The sequence below is a fragment of the Lithobates pipiens genome, unplaced genomic scaffold (assembly GCF_037356315.1).
Source record: "Lithobates pipiens isolate NorthernLeopardFrog02 unplaced genomic scaffold, aLitPip1_a1.2 Scaffold_16, whole genome shotgun sequence".
NCBI classification, from domain to species: Eukaryota; Metazoa; Chordata; class Amphibia; order Anura; family Ranidae; genus Lithobates; species Lithobates pipiens.
This window is the reverse complement of record NW_027507748.1, coordinates 611364665-611377039: the sequence shown is the minus strand read 5'-3', so window position 1 is coordinate 611377039 and position 12375 is coordinate 611364665. Positions and strand designations below refer to the sequence as shown.

Here is a 12375-nt window from a genome sequence, read left to right as displayed (position 1 = left end):
AACAGAGGCCAACATTGAATGTTTAGGGTCCCCAGGTAGTGATTAATTGATCATGATTTGATTATGAAAACTTTGAGCATTAAAACCATAGCAAAGTGATAGTCATGGATCCAAAATAGAGCACACGGATACTTGGAGCCTCAATTTTCAGAAAGCTGAGCACCTCTGGTTTAATTATAGAATAAACTTATGAAATGCAACTGCTCAGACTCTGGTAACTTTATAATCAGAAAGTCTGTAGTTCCAATGTGTTTAGAGAAATCTTTGTTCTTTTAGATAATATATGGGCAAGCAAATCAGTATCTATGCAGGAATTAAACAAACAAAGATCAGACAAATTTGCAGTTGGGTGGTCTTCACTCTATAAACAAAAGGCGCTTGCAGAGATCTTGATCAAGGCACTAGAACAGTACCACAATGCTTCATGTTACCGCTGTGCGGTAACACATGTAAAGGGATCAGGCTGTGTGTTACAATGGGGTGACTCCCATGATTATGTATTTCTAAGTGGAACACAGAAAAAAAAAGCCACACATATAACATCAAGCTGGCTCTCTGTTGTGAGGAAAATACAGTAAATGACAGATGGTTTCCATATATGGTTGATAAATTCTTGCAGCAATCAAACTCACCCAAAACCATGTTATTTATCAAAGTGTGTCTGGTCTTACAAATCAGTTTCCAACCATCACAAAAAAAAAAAAATGGCACTTTGAGGAAAAATAAATATTTGAATAGAACTGGCTGATATGGGGTGACCCTAAAAAAACTGATGAATTGTGCACACAAATTAGGCATATCTACCATAGTAGAGTGTATGCACAATGGCGTAGTGGGAATATTGGATGGGGAAAAAAAATCAGATAATTGGTATTCATTCAACCCACTGGTTGAAAAAATAAAAATAAGGAACATATGGTCTGCCTACAACTGCCAAATCCAAACCAGAACGAACATTCTCTCTCTACATTTGCCCCACCCTCCTTCACCACGCACACACATTCAATGGTTTTCTTTCCTTAAACCACTTTATTTCAATCCATCTATGGATTACTATGAAATGTAAACCATTCAGGCTTTCCATAGAAAATACACTCTGACCCCATCAAATTCCAGGATGAACAGTAGCACACCTGCAATCATTAGGTCTGCTTTCCGATTGCCTGAGGTGGAGCAGCTTGTAACGTTACCGATTTAGACCCCTTGCACATTGTTAGCAGTTTGTTTTCAGCCGCTAGCGGCTGAAGGGTTAAATGTGCCTGAAAAGCACTGCTGCTCTTTGGCAGCGGTGCCCAGTCATTTCAATTAGCAGGGGCGGTGGAGGAGCGGTACACCACTCCAAAGATGCTGCTTGCTGGACCTAACGTCCTGCAAGTGCATCGCTCCAATGTAAAATCACTCGGCCTTCTACACTGGGGCGGCGCTTTACAGGCACCATTTTTATCCCTGAAAAAGTCTCACTGTGAAAGAGGTCTAAAGCAGCAAGAAAAAAAATAAAAATACAAGTCAGGCCCCAGGCAGTATAGGTGCACTTCATACTAGCACCCAATAACAGACTTGCCTGAAAACAAAGCCCTTCAACGGCACGTTGTCCTTCTAGGTTCGCAGGCTTCTGTGATATGAATGGACGGGAGTCACTGTTTACAACACAGGGCTCTGAAGGATCGGCATGGATATGCAGGGAGCGCAAGCACTGTTGACACCACCAGCTGCATCTAAAGTAAATAGCTCTTAAATGGTGCACGTTTAGAAGATACTTACAAGCATATAGGTAAACCGCACTATAGGCTTACCGATAGGTAAAAAAATCATGCATGGAAGTTTACTCCAACTTTAATGATGTCTATAGTGAACTGAAAGAATCAATTTGAGGTCTCAATCAGGACAAAACTGCCTCCATTGCATTGTATAACAAGTACACTTCCATATGCTTATGGGACTGACCCTAAGAAAGCCAGAGCACATTTTTAGAATAGTTCACTATGGGTCAAATGCAACGCAAGAGAAATTTAACGTACGCGATTCCGCCAAAGCTTACACTGAACCCAAATGTTCAAAGCAAAGATATTCTGCCACACTTGAGCATCCAAAGTCAATATTGTGCAGTAGATTCTGATTTCAAGGACATGTATTCCCAGTCCTTAAAATTCTTCTGAATGGAACTTGAACCCTCGATCGCATCCAAATATTTGAAGTGTCGCTGTGGATTAACAAGAACTTATTGCACTACATTCCAGAAATGTAGAGAAGCTGTTCTTTACGCAGATTATTTTTTCATCTCTCCGATTTTCCTCCCTATTCTTGGATTGAAATTCCAAGAATTTAACATTAACAGAGCTAGTACAAGAAATGATGCAGAGGAAAAGTCAGTATTTATCGTGAACGGAAAAGCAGCAGGTTCAGTGCAAGGTCATCGCTTACAGCACCTGCTTTAACCAGTTACCGGCCAGCGCACACCGATGTACGTCGGCAGAATGGCAGGGACCGCGTGCTCGCAATGGTGGCACGCTCGCGTGCTGGTCGGGACCCCCGCCACGGGCATACCCGCGATCGTCTCACGGGGCGGCTCAACGGAGAGATGCCATTGTAAACAGCATCTCCCCGTTCTGCCTAGCAACAAGTGACGCTGATCTCTGCTCCATGTGATTGGAGCAGAGATCAGTGTTCACTAAATGAAAGCCCAGCCCCCAACAGTTAGTAACACACCCCTAGGAACCCCTACACCCTCACGGCCGAGACCGGAAGTACCGTTGTTTATACCAGCGATTGTTTCATCTATATGTAAGTGTGGATATTATTATTAATAAACGTGGATTTTAATATACTACACATTGGAGGCCCCCTATTTTCTTCCTCTATTATATAACTCGGATTGTGGAGGTTTATATGCTGGCGTTCCGGAGTTTATGGATGTGAGGAGGCGGAAGACTGTAGCCCATTGTCTCTGAAGTGTGATTCGGTCCCTAGGGACCTTGTATAGAGGTGAGAGGCTGGGGGAAACAAGGGGGTGCACTGCAAGCACTGAAGTGTGGAGGAGCGGTGGATTTGCACTCGTTCACATCGCATGGTTACCATCCTGATTTTTGGACTCATTTTACACTTTATGAAGATTTGAGTGGACTTACATAATTTTTGCACTTTGCACTTTGATTGGGAGTAACACTATCTAATAGTCTTTATTTATGGAATCCATTTCATTTTGTGTATGCGATTTGCACCATTGCACATTTGCACTTATTTATTTATGGAATTTTTATGCCATTTACACTATTGCACATTTACACTTAGGCTTTGGAAAGTTATTGCACTTTATTTTTCTATAATTTTTTTTATTATGTAAATGTATATGGATTAGATTTATTCACTTTATATTTTTCCTGAGAGATAATTGATTGAGATCCGTTTAGGATTCACTTATATTTAGGTAGCGCCACATAAAACCCCCCCTATTCATATCCTTCCAAGACTGTAGAGAACACTTTATACATGTGAGCAGCTTTCTAGAATTATAAGATCAGGTTATATCTGGCGAGGTTTGTGCGCAGCAGTACTGTGCAGAACTTTTGCGCAAAACAATCGCTTATTGCGATTTTTTTTTTTTTTTAACAAAAACATGAATACATATCGGCCTAAACTGAGGAAAAAATATATTTTTTTATATATATTTTGGGGGGATATTATAACAAAAAGGTAAAAAATACGTTTTTTTCTCAAAATTGTCGCTCTATTTTTGTTTATAGCGCAAAAAATAAAAACCGCAGGGGTGATCAAATACCACCAAATGAAAGCTCTATTTGTGGGAAAAAAAGGACGTCAATTTTGTTTGACAATTGCACGGTCATGAGACGTGGCTCCCAGTTAAAGTAACGCAGTGCTGAATCGCAAAAAGTGGTCTGGTCTTTGGCCAGCAAAACGGTCCGGGGCTGAAGTGGTTAAAGTAGCTTTGTACACCATTGGTAGTAGCCCCAAGCATGTACAGTGAGGAAAAAAAAGGGTATTTGAACACCTGCTGATTTTGTACGTTTGAGGATAACAGATCACAGTGACCTTCTGTAGAGACACCAGGGTTAAAAGGAAAAATATATACCTTACTGAACAATGTAGCAAATAAGTTACATTAAAGATAAAAATACCACACTACCACCAGCGCAAAAGATTAAAAAAACAACCTTGTCAATATGGATACATAGCGCTGCTAGCAACACACTTCAATCATGCATGTCTTTCATTCACACCACCAAGACATGGTTTAGCTTCAATGAAGCTAAACAGTGTGAAGCACAAAATGCTCCATGAAGATTGCAAATGGGTAAATCACTGCTAAGAAGCCGTGTAAAGATTTCTGTACATGGATGTCATTGACTGGTCACCCCAGGGACAGGAAGTGCCCATAATTCAAGGTGGGTGCCAAAGAAAAGTTGAAGCTTGGTTGGATCGCTGCTGCAGGATCAGCGATGTAACTGCAATGAAAGGGCTGGAACTGCATGGAGGTAGACGATACAAACATTGGAACAAGAATATACGGGCAGATCAGGTGTCAGTAGGTCCACTCAATGAAGACAGGAGGAGGTATAAGAGAACCATCATTGCCAAACCTTGAAACGCAAGATCTTGACTTGCTGTCGTTGAGATGACACATTTGCTTTCACTGTGTCAGTCCCTGTGTTGATGCAGATAGTCTAGCCAGTTTGTCGTTTCCGAGCTGACATGTTTCGCCCGCCAATGAGTGCATGCTTCTTCATTGGCCGGCGAAACATGTCAGCGTGACATCACCGTGGTTGGAGAGCTACTTATACAGACACCCATGCCGATATAGCCATTGGATAAGGATCTACACTAGGTGGGAAACAACAAACTGTTTATTAGGCTGGACTATCTGCATCAACACGAGACTGATAGTGAAAGCAAAGGTGTCATCTCACCGACAGTGAGTAAAAATCTTACCTTCCAAGTTTTGGCAAGGATAGTTCTCTTATATCACCTCCTGTCTTCATTGATTGGACTTGCTGACACCCGACACCTGATCTGCCAGTATATTCCCATTCCAAGAGATGGCAAAGTTTCTTTGGGGGGGGGGGGGATTTCATTGTTTGTATAGTCCACCTCAGTGCAGTTCCAGCCCTTTCACAGTTATAGTAAGGTCCATAAATATTGGGACATTGACACAATTCTAATCTTTTTGGCTCTATACACTACAATGGATTTGAAATAAAACGAACAAGATGTGCATTAACTGCAGATGTTCAGCTTTAATTTGAGGGCATTTAAATCCAAATCAGGTGAACGGTGTAGGAATTACAAGAGTGTATATATGCGCCTCCCACTTTTTAAAGAGATGGGAAAGGTTTTGAACATATATTCTTCTCAGTCTTAACAAGGAAAAATCAGGGGATACAGTAACCAGGAGGGTAAGGTTAATTTTCAAAGTATATCACAGGAACCACCCTCATGGTCAACAGAGGACAGAATTATAAATAGACTTGGAAAAACTTAACATAAATAAGTCACCGGGACCAGATGGCTTACACCCAAGGGTCCTTAACCTCCAGGGAGGTATGATTATTTCAGATTTTTGATGCTCAAAGCGGTACAATTGTTTTGCGACTTTAAAGTGGTTGTAACCCCTTACAACACACTTTGACCTACAGGTAAGCCTAGATTAAGGCTTACCTGTAGGTCCAAGAAATATCTCCTAAACCTACACGGTTTAGGCGATATTTGCAGAAAGACATGCGCCGCTGTCTACGGTGCATGCGCCGCAGTCAGCGGCGCACAGGTGCACTGAGCGCGCCGCGGTCAACGGCGATATGCCGCGAGTGACGGCTACCATGTGCATGCATGACGTCATCGCGGCTTCGCCAAATGACAGCGGCGGAGCAGCGAGACCCACCGAGAAGATGGATGCGCCGGACTACAGGGGACAGCGCTGACTTCGCTGGCTCCTGTGTCAGGTAAGTGACACATAATGGACTACTATGCGATGCATAGTAGTCCATTATGCTTTACCTTTGCAGGGAATGAAAGAGGAAGTAAACTCATCAGGGTTTACTTCCTCTTTAATTCCTGGTGGTACACTTCCTGATTGGCTCCTTACAATTTGACTGCGAGGACTCCACCGGCACACATATTTATTTGGAAACCTGGGTGGGCCCCTGCAATATAGGGCACCTACCTCTCTTTGGCTGACTATACATTCCAGCCTTTCCTCCTGTACGGTGAGCTAAGCACTGTCTCCCATCACGATTGTGGCATTACAAACAGGATCCCTTTAAAAAAGCCTCTGGCGAAACACGTAGCAATAAATTGGCACTATCACAGTGACTCTCGAGTTGGCCCCCACATTTTTGTGTAGGATTACCACAGGTCTTATTTCACGTGAGACTGACTTGCGAGCCAATCCATATAGGCGTCTGCATAGCCTTGTGATTACATGGGGGATATATTTAGACAGCATGTATACATTTCATGGTTTTTAATATGTAATTTTTTATTTGTTAAATAAAAATGTATGTATGTATGTATGTATGTATGTATGTATGTATGTATGTATGTATGTATGTATATACAAACAGTTTCTTTTTTCAATTTCCCCCTTTTTTTTCCCCACAAAGGCCAACGTGGCACCAATATTTAAAAAATGGCCGAGATATATCCTTGGGAACTACAGACCAGTTAGTCTAACATCAATAGTCTGCAAGCTATTGGGAGGGACTAAGACTGTATACAATATTTTAGTAATGAAAATGGTATCGTTGGCAGTAATCAGCATGGATTCATGAAAAAGCGTTCTTGCCAGACCAATCTATTAACCTTCTATGAAGAAGTGAGCTGCCATCTAGATAAAGAAAGGGCTGTGGACGTGGAGCATCTAGAGTTTTCAAAAGCATCTGATGCAGTTCCCCACAAACATTTACTGTACAAACTAGGGTCTGTTGGCAAAGACCATAGGGCAAGTACCTGGATTGAAAATTGGCTACTGGGGCGAGTCCAAAGGGTGGTGAGTAATGGGGAGTACTCTGAATGGTCTGGTGTGGAAAGGGGTGCCCCCAGAGTCCTGTCCTGGGACCAATCCTGTTCAATTTATTCATAAACGATACGGAGGTTGGGATAAACAGCTCAATCTCAGTATTTGCGGATGATACAAAGTTCAGCAGGGCAATAACTTCTACGCAGGATGTAGAAACCTTGCAAAAAGACCTATACAAATTAATGGTGTGGGTAACTACATGGAAAATGAAGTTTAATGTTGAAAAATGTAAAGTAATGTATCTAGGTGGCAAAAATATTAATGCAATTTACTCGCTAGGAGGGGAATCTAGGAAGGTAAAAGACCTGGGGGTCCCAGTAGATGACATGCAAAGCCAAGCTGCTGCAAGCAAAGTCAGCAGAATATTGGCTTGCATTAAAAAGGGAATTCACTCCAGGGAGGTAACACTATAATTCTGCCACTCTACAAGACTCTGGTCCTGCCGCACCTGGAGTATGTTATCCAGTTCTGGGCACCAGTCCTCATTAGGAATGTGCTGGAACAGGAGAGAGTCCAGAGAAGGGCAACAAAACTAAGGGACTGGAGGATCTGAGTTATGGGGAAAGACTATAAACATTGAACGTATTCTCCCTGAAGAGGGGATACATCTATGTATAAATACTGTACTGGTGACCCTAGCATATGGGAAAAACTTCTCATGTGAAAGGAAATGTAAAAAAGACATGCGGCCATTCACTAAAATTAGAATAGAAGTAGTTTAACCTTAAACGGCTTAGATGGCCCTTTATAACAGTGGCATCAGCGGGAAGCATCGATAGTTTCAAGAAACTATTAGATGGGTACCTTACCGACCACAACATACAGTGATATACGATGTACTATTAGCATAAAAGCACAAACAGGTTGGACTGGATGGACTGGAGTCTTTTTTCAACCATGTAAAAGTATTTGATCACCTATAAATCAGCAAGATTTCAGGCCCATCTGAACTTAGCTAATGAACATCTGAATGATTCAGAGGAGAACTGGGTGAAAGTGTTGTGGTCAGATGAAACCAAAATTGAGCTCTTTGGCATCAACTCAACATGCTGCGTTTGGAGGAATAGGATTGCTGCCCATGACCCCAAGAACACCATCCCCATCGTCAAACATGGGAGGTGGCAACATCATGCTTTGGGAGCGTTTTTCTGCTAAGGGGACAGGACAACTTCACCGCATCAAAAGGGAAGATGGACAGGGCCATGTACCATCAAATCTTGTTTGAGAACCTCCTTCCCTCAGCCAGGGCATTGAAAAAGGGCCATGGATGGGTATTCCAGCACAACAATGACCCAAAACACATGGCCAAGGCAACAAAGGAGTGGCTCGAGAAGCACATTAAGGTTCTGAAGTGGCCTAGGCCTTCAGACCTTAAATCGCATAGAAAATATGTGGAGGGAGCTGAAAGTTTGCTTTAAACGCCAGCCTTGAAAGCTTAATGACTTGGAAGATCTGGAAAGAGGAGTGGGACAAAATCCCTGAGATGTGTGCAAACCTGGTGGCCGAAGGTTCGAGTTACCAAATGTCAGCCTCAAAACCTTAATGACTTGGTGAGAATCTGCAGAGAGGAGTGGGCCAAAATCCCCACTGACGTGTGCAAACCTGGTTGCCACCTACAAGAAAAGGCCTGACCTCCGATTGCCAGCAAGGGTATTGCCATCAAGTACCAAGTTATGTTTTGCGAAAGGGTCAAATACTTATTTCACGCATTAAAGTGTGAATCAATTTATAATTGCTTTGAAATGCCGTTTTATGGATATTTTTGTTGTTATTCTTTCTCTCACTGTTAAAATAAACCTACCATTAAAATTATAGACTGATGGGGGCGTGGCCTGGAGAGCTATGGAGTAGGACACAGGCAGTGAGAGCTCTGCCTGCCCATACTCCTTTACAGACATCCTGCAGTGATACTGTTCATCCAAGACTGCCCCCCACACGACAGTGGTCCTGCTCTGCCCTCCCCGTGGATTTGAGTGGTCTTTGGAGCCCCGGGGGGCTGCCGTCGTGTGTTCGTGCGCTCCGCGGGAGCCTTCAGGAAAGTCTGCGGCTCCGGCCTACCTCCCGGTGCGGCGGCCATCTTGCTCCACCCGGAGACGGCCCGTGTGAAGATATCTGGCCTCCCTGGTGGTCCCGAGTGAGCCTGGTCGTTGGAGCAGCCTCCGGACAGCCCCCGGCCGCGGATAGAGCTCCCCAGTGCCCCTCAGCTGCCTTTGAGCGGGCCCGTGGCCCTGGGCCAACTCCCGGAGGGGCGGCTATCTTGGTACACCCGGTGAGGAACCCTGCAGGCATTAGAGCTCTGTATAACTGCCCTGAGCCTGGTCCCTCTCCCTGCTATATCCACCGGACCCCCGGTGGCCACTCTTGCACCCCATCAGTGCCCCCCAGCTGTCTGGGGGATAGCCCGCGGCCCACACCTAGCTCGCGGCGCAGCGGTAGTTTTGCTTCACCCTGGGGCGACTGGGACGGATGCCCTAGGTCTCCTCGGGATCTGTGAGCCCAGATCCCTCTTGTGACACTCACTCATTGTGGTACACTTAGGGACCCTCCCGAAAACCCCTGTAACATGTCTCCACCAAAGAAGAGCTCTGAGGCTGCTGACAAATTAGTTGAATATCGCCGGCTCGAGGGGGACCAACAGAACAGGGATGGCGCCAGCGCGTCCTCAGATGCGGAGCATTCTATGGCGGCCACCAACAAAGTGCTTGCGGCTATTGCCTTAGGTCAGAGTACGCTTACCACCAAAATTGAGGAGGTCAAAATTGACGTGTCCCTTATCCGCCAAGACCCCTCTACTCTGCGGGACCGTGTGGCGGAGATGGAGACCCGTATCGGCAGAGCTGAAGACATCTTGCACCCCCTACAACACATGACGGATGAGGTGCGCCGCCAGCTAAAACAGATTAGCGCAAAACAGGATGACATGGAGAACCGCCTTTGAAGATGCAATCTCCGTTTTATTGGCCTTCCTGAGAATGCCGAGGGCCACGACCCGACGAGCCATCTTGAAAACCTCTTGGTAACCACATTTGTCAGAGACGCATTCCCTGTGATGTTTGCGGTGGAGAGAGCTCATCGAATCCCTGCCCGTCCTCCCCCTCAGGGAGCCCCACCACGTACACTGATAACAAAATTCCTTAATTTTAGAGACCGCGACAAGCTCCTACGCCTGACCAGGGAGAAGGGAAATATTCCCCACACCAACACGCATGTGGCTGTATTCCCAGACTTCTCCAATGAGGTACAGCGGCAACGTTCCAGGATGTTAAGAGACGACTCCGCGTCTTACACCTTAAATACGCTATGCTGTACCCTGCGAGGCTTCGCGTGGAGTGTGATGGCCGAACCCACTTTGAGGACCCGGAGATGGCGTCCACTTGGATCGATCAGAGGGATCGTCAAGATTGAGTCTATCACATCCTTTACAAGCTGGGAGCACCTCTATTTTATTTTATTTTCCTTCTCGGTCCCCCCCTTCATCCGCCAGGCTGCTGATTGCTACCCTGATGTCTAGCCCTTGAGCGAGTGCATCGTATGTACATGTTCTTGAACGGAGCAGGGGGGCAGACCTGGGAACTATGTCCTGTTATACGTTGTTTTTTATAGCATGCTTACCGCCCCTGAGCGATCCTGTTTTGTGCTCCTCATTCTCCCCCCTCCTGAGAGTTGTTTGTGGAGGATGGCATGTCGAACGGTGCTGAGATTACTTAACTCAACTTATTTACCATCCTGTTGGCAGGTGGGATCTTCTACTGCACAGCTGTAATGGCACCTACACTCCATGCACTTCTCAGAGAAGTCGCCCCCCTAGGACCTTGGTTAACTTTTTTGCCCCCTGATTTCCCAATGTTTTTTTTTTCTTCCCCGTTTTTCTACTGTTCACCACAGGTGTCTATGCCCCCTTGCAATCAAGTTCCCTGCCTCCAATGGGTCTTTTACGTTGGATGTCCCCTGTTGATACCTGGTTAAGGGGTGCTATGTCCATGCCGAGTTGGGGTGGCAGTGGACTGGGTGGGAGGGGAAATGTTGTGGTTATTGTTTTTTATGTATCACCAAATTTACAACTGCTTATCAATGCTAAAGGTACTGTGCTACTGTCAAACAAACATCATCAAAATTGGATGTCAATGTGTTCTATGCTATCAAGCGTGACTATATCTGCTCTGCCATATACGCCCTATACCCGCCATGAGTTCTTTAAAATGTCTCACGTGGAATGTTAGAGGCCTGCACAATAAGATCAAACAAGTCCCAGCACGCTGACATTACATTGGTAGAGACATGTCAAGGGCCACCTGCAGGCCTCTCTTAAAAAGCCCTGGATAGGTTGGGCATACCACGCCACCCACACCTCTCACTCCAGAGGGGTATCGGTCCCGATTGCAAAAAGGGTGCCTTTTGATCTAGTGCTGCTCCAAACAGACCAGCAGGGCAGATACGGGTTTATCCATGCCACCATTAACGGATCCCCCATCCTGATTCTAGCTCGTCATGTCCCTCCCCCTTACAACTCAGCAGTAATTAAGGAGGGCCTTGCCTTTATGGCACATTACACCTCTGTACCGGCAGTGCGGATGGGGGACTTTAATATGACCCTTATTCCCGCTCTGGACCGTATGGGCACACTGGACCCCCCCCCTTAATCCACCGGCCCATACCAGACTTTACCGCATACTGACTGACTTTGCCCTTGTAGATATCTGGCGCCACAGGCACCCACATACCAAGGTCTTCTCGTGCTTCTCAGCCAGCCATAACACGATGTCACGCATTGATTTTATTTTAATCTCAAAGTCCCTGATACCTAAACTAGGAGAAGTGGGCTTTGCTCAGAGAATTCTCTCGGACCACGCTCCCTACTGGGTTACGCTCCAGCTCTTGAAGGCCTCCCCGGGTCCCTCATGGCGGCTAAACCCGTTTTGGTTAACCGCTCTGCAGGACCATGGCGACATCCCTGCGGAACTACAACACTACTTCACAGCAAACCTGAACTCTGCTACGTATGATATGGTGTGGGAGATGTTTAAGCTCCATGCCCGTTCCTTACTCTCCTCACGTATCAATAGACTAAAACGATCCTCCAATCTTATTGTCCAACAGGCCGCGGAACACACATCCAGGTGCTGGAGGAGGCGTTCCATCGGGACCCCTTGCCCAGCGCAGCCAATAACCTTAGGATTCAGACACGACAGGTCTCTCAACTGCACATTGAGAAAGCTAAACAACACATTTTTTTCTGTAAACGGGTATTTGAGCATGGAGAAAGATCGGGTAAACTACTTGCGTACCTTGCCCACCTAGATTCTCGCCCCCCAGTGGTGGTGACGTTGGTCGGCCCTCAAGGGAACAAA

General features: G+C 45.5%; 1 protein-coding gene across 2 annotated transcripts in view; it reads right to left on the bottom strand.

Annotated features, from left to right (window-relative positions):
- Window positions 1-12375, bottom strand: part of CDK8 (cyclin dependent kinase 8) — a 182065-nt gene that overhangs the window by 96052 nt on the left and 73638 nt on the right. The gene's annotated exons all lie outside the window — the stretch shown is intronic.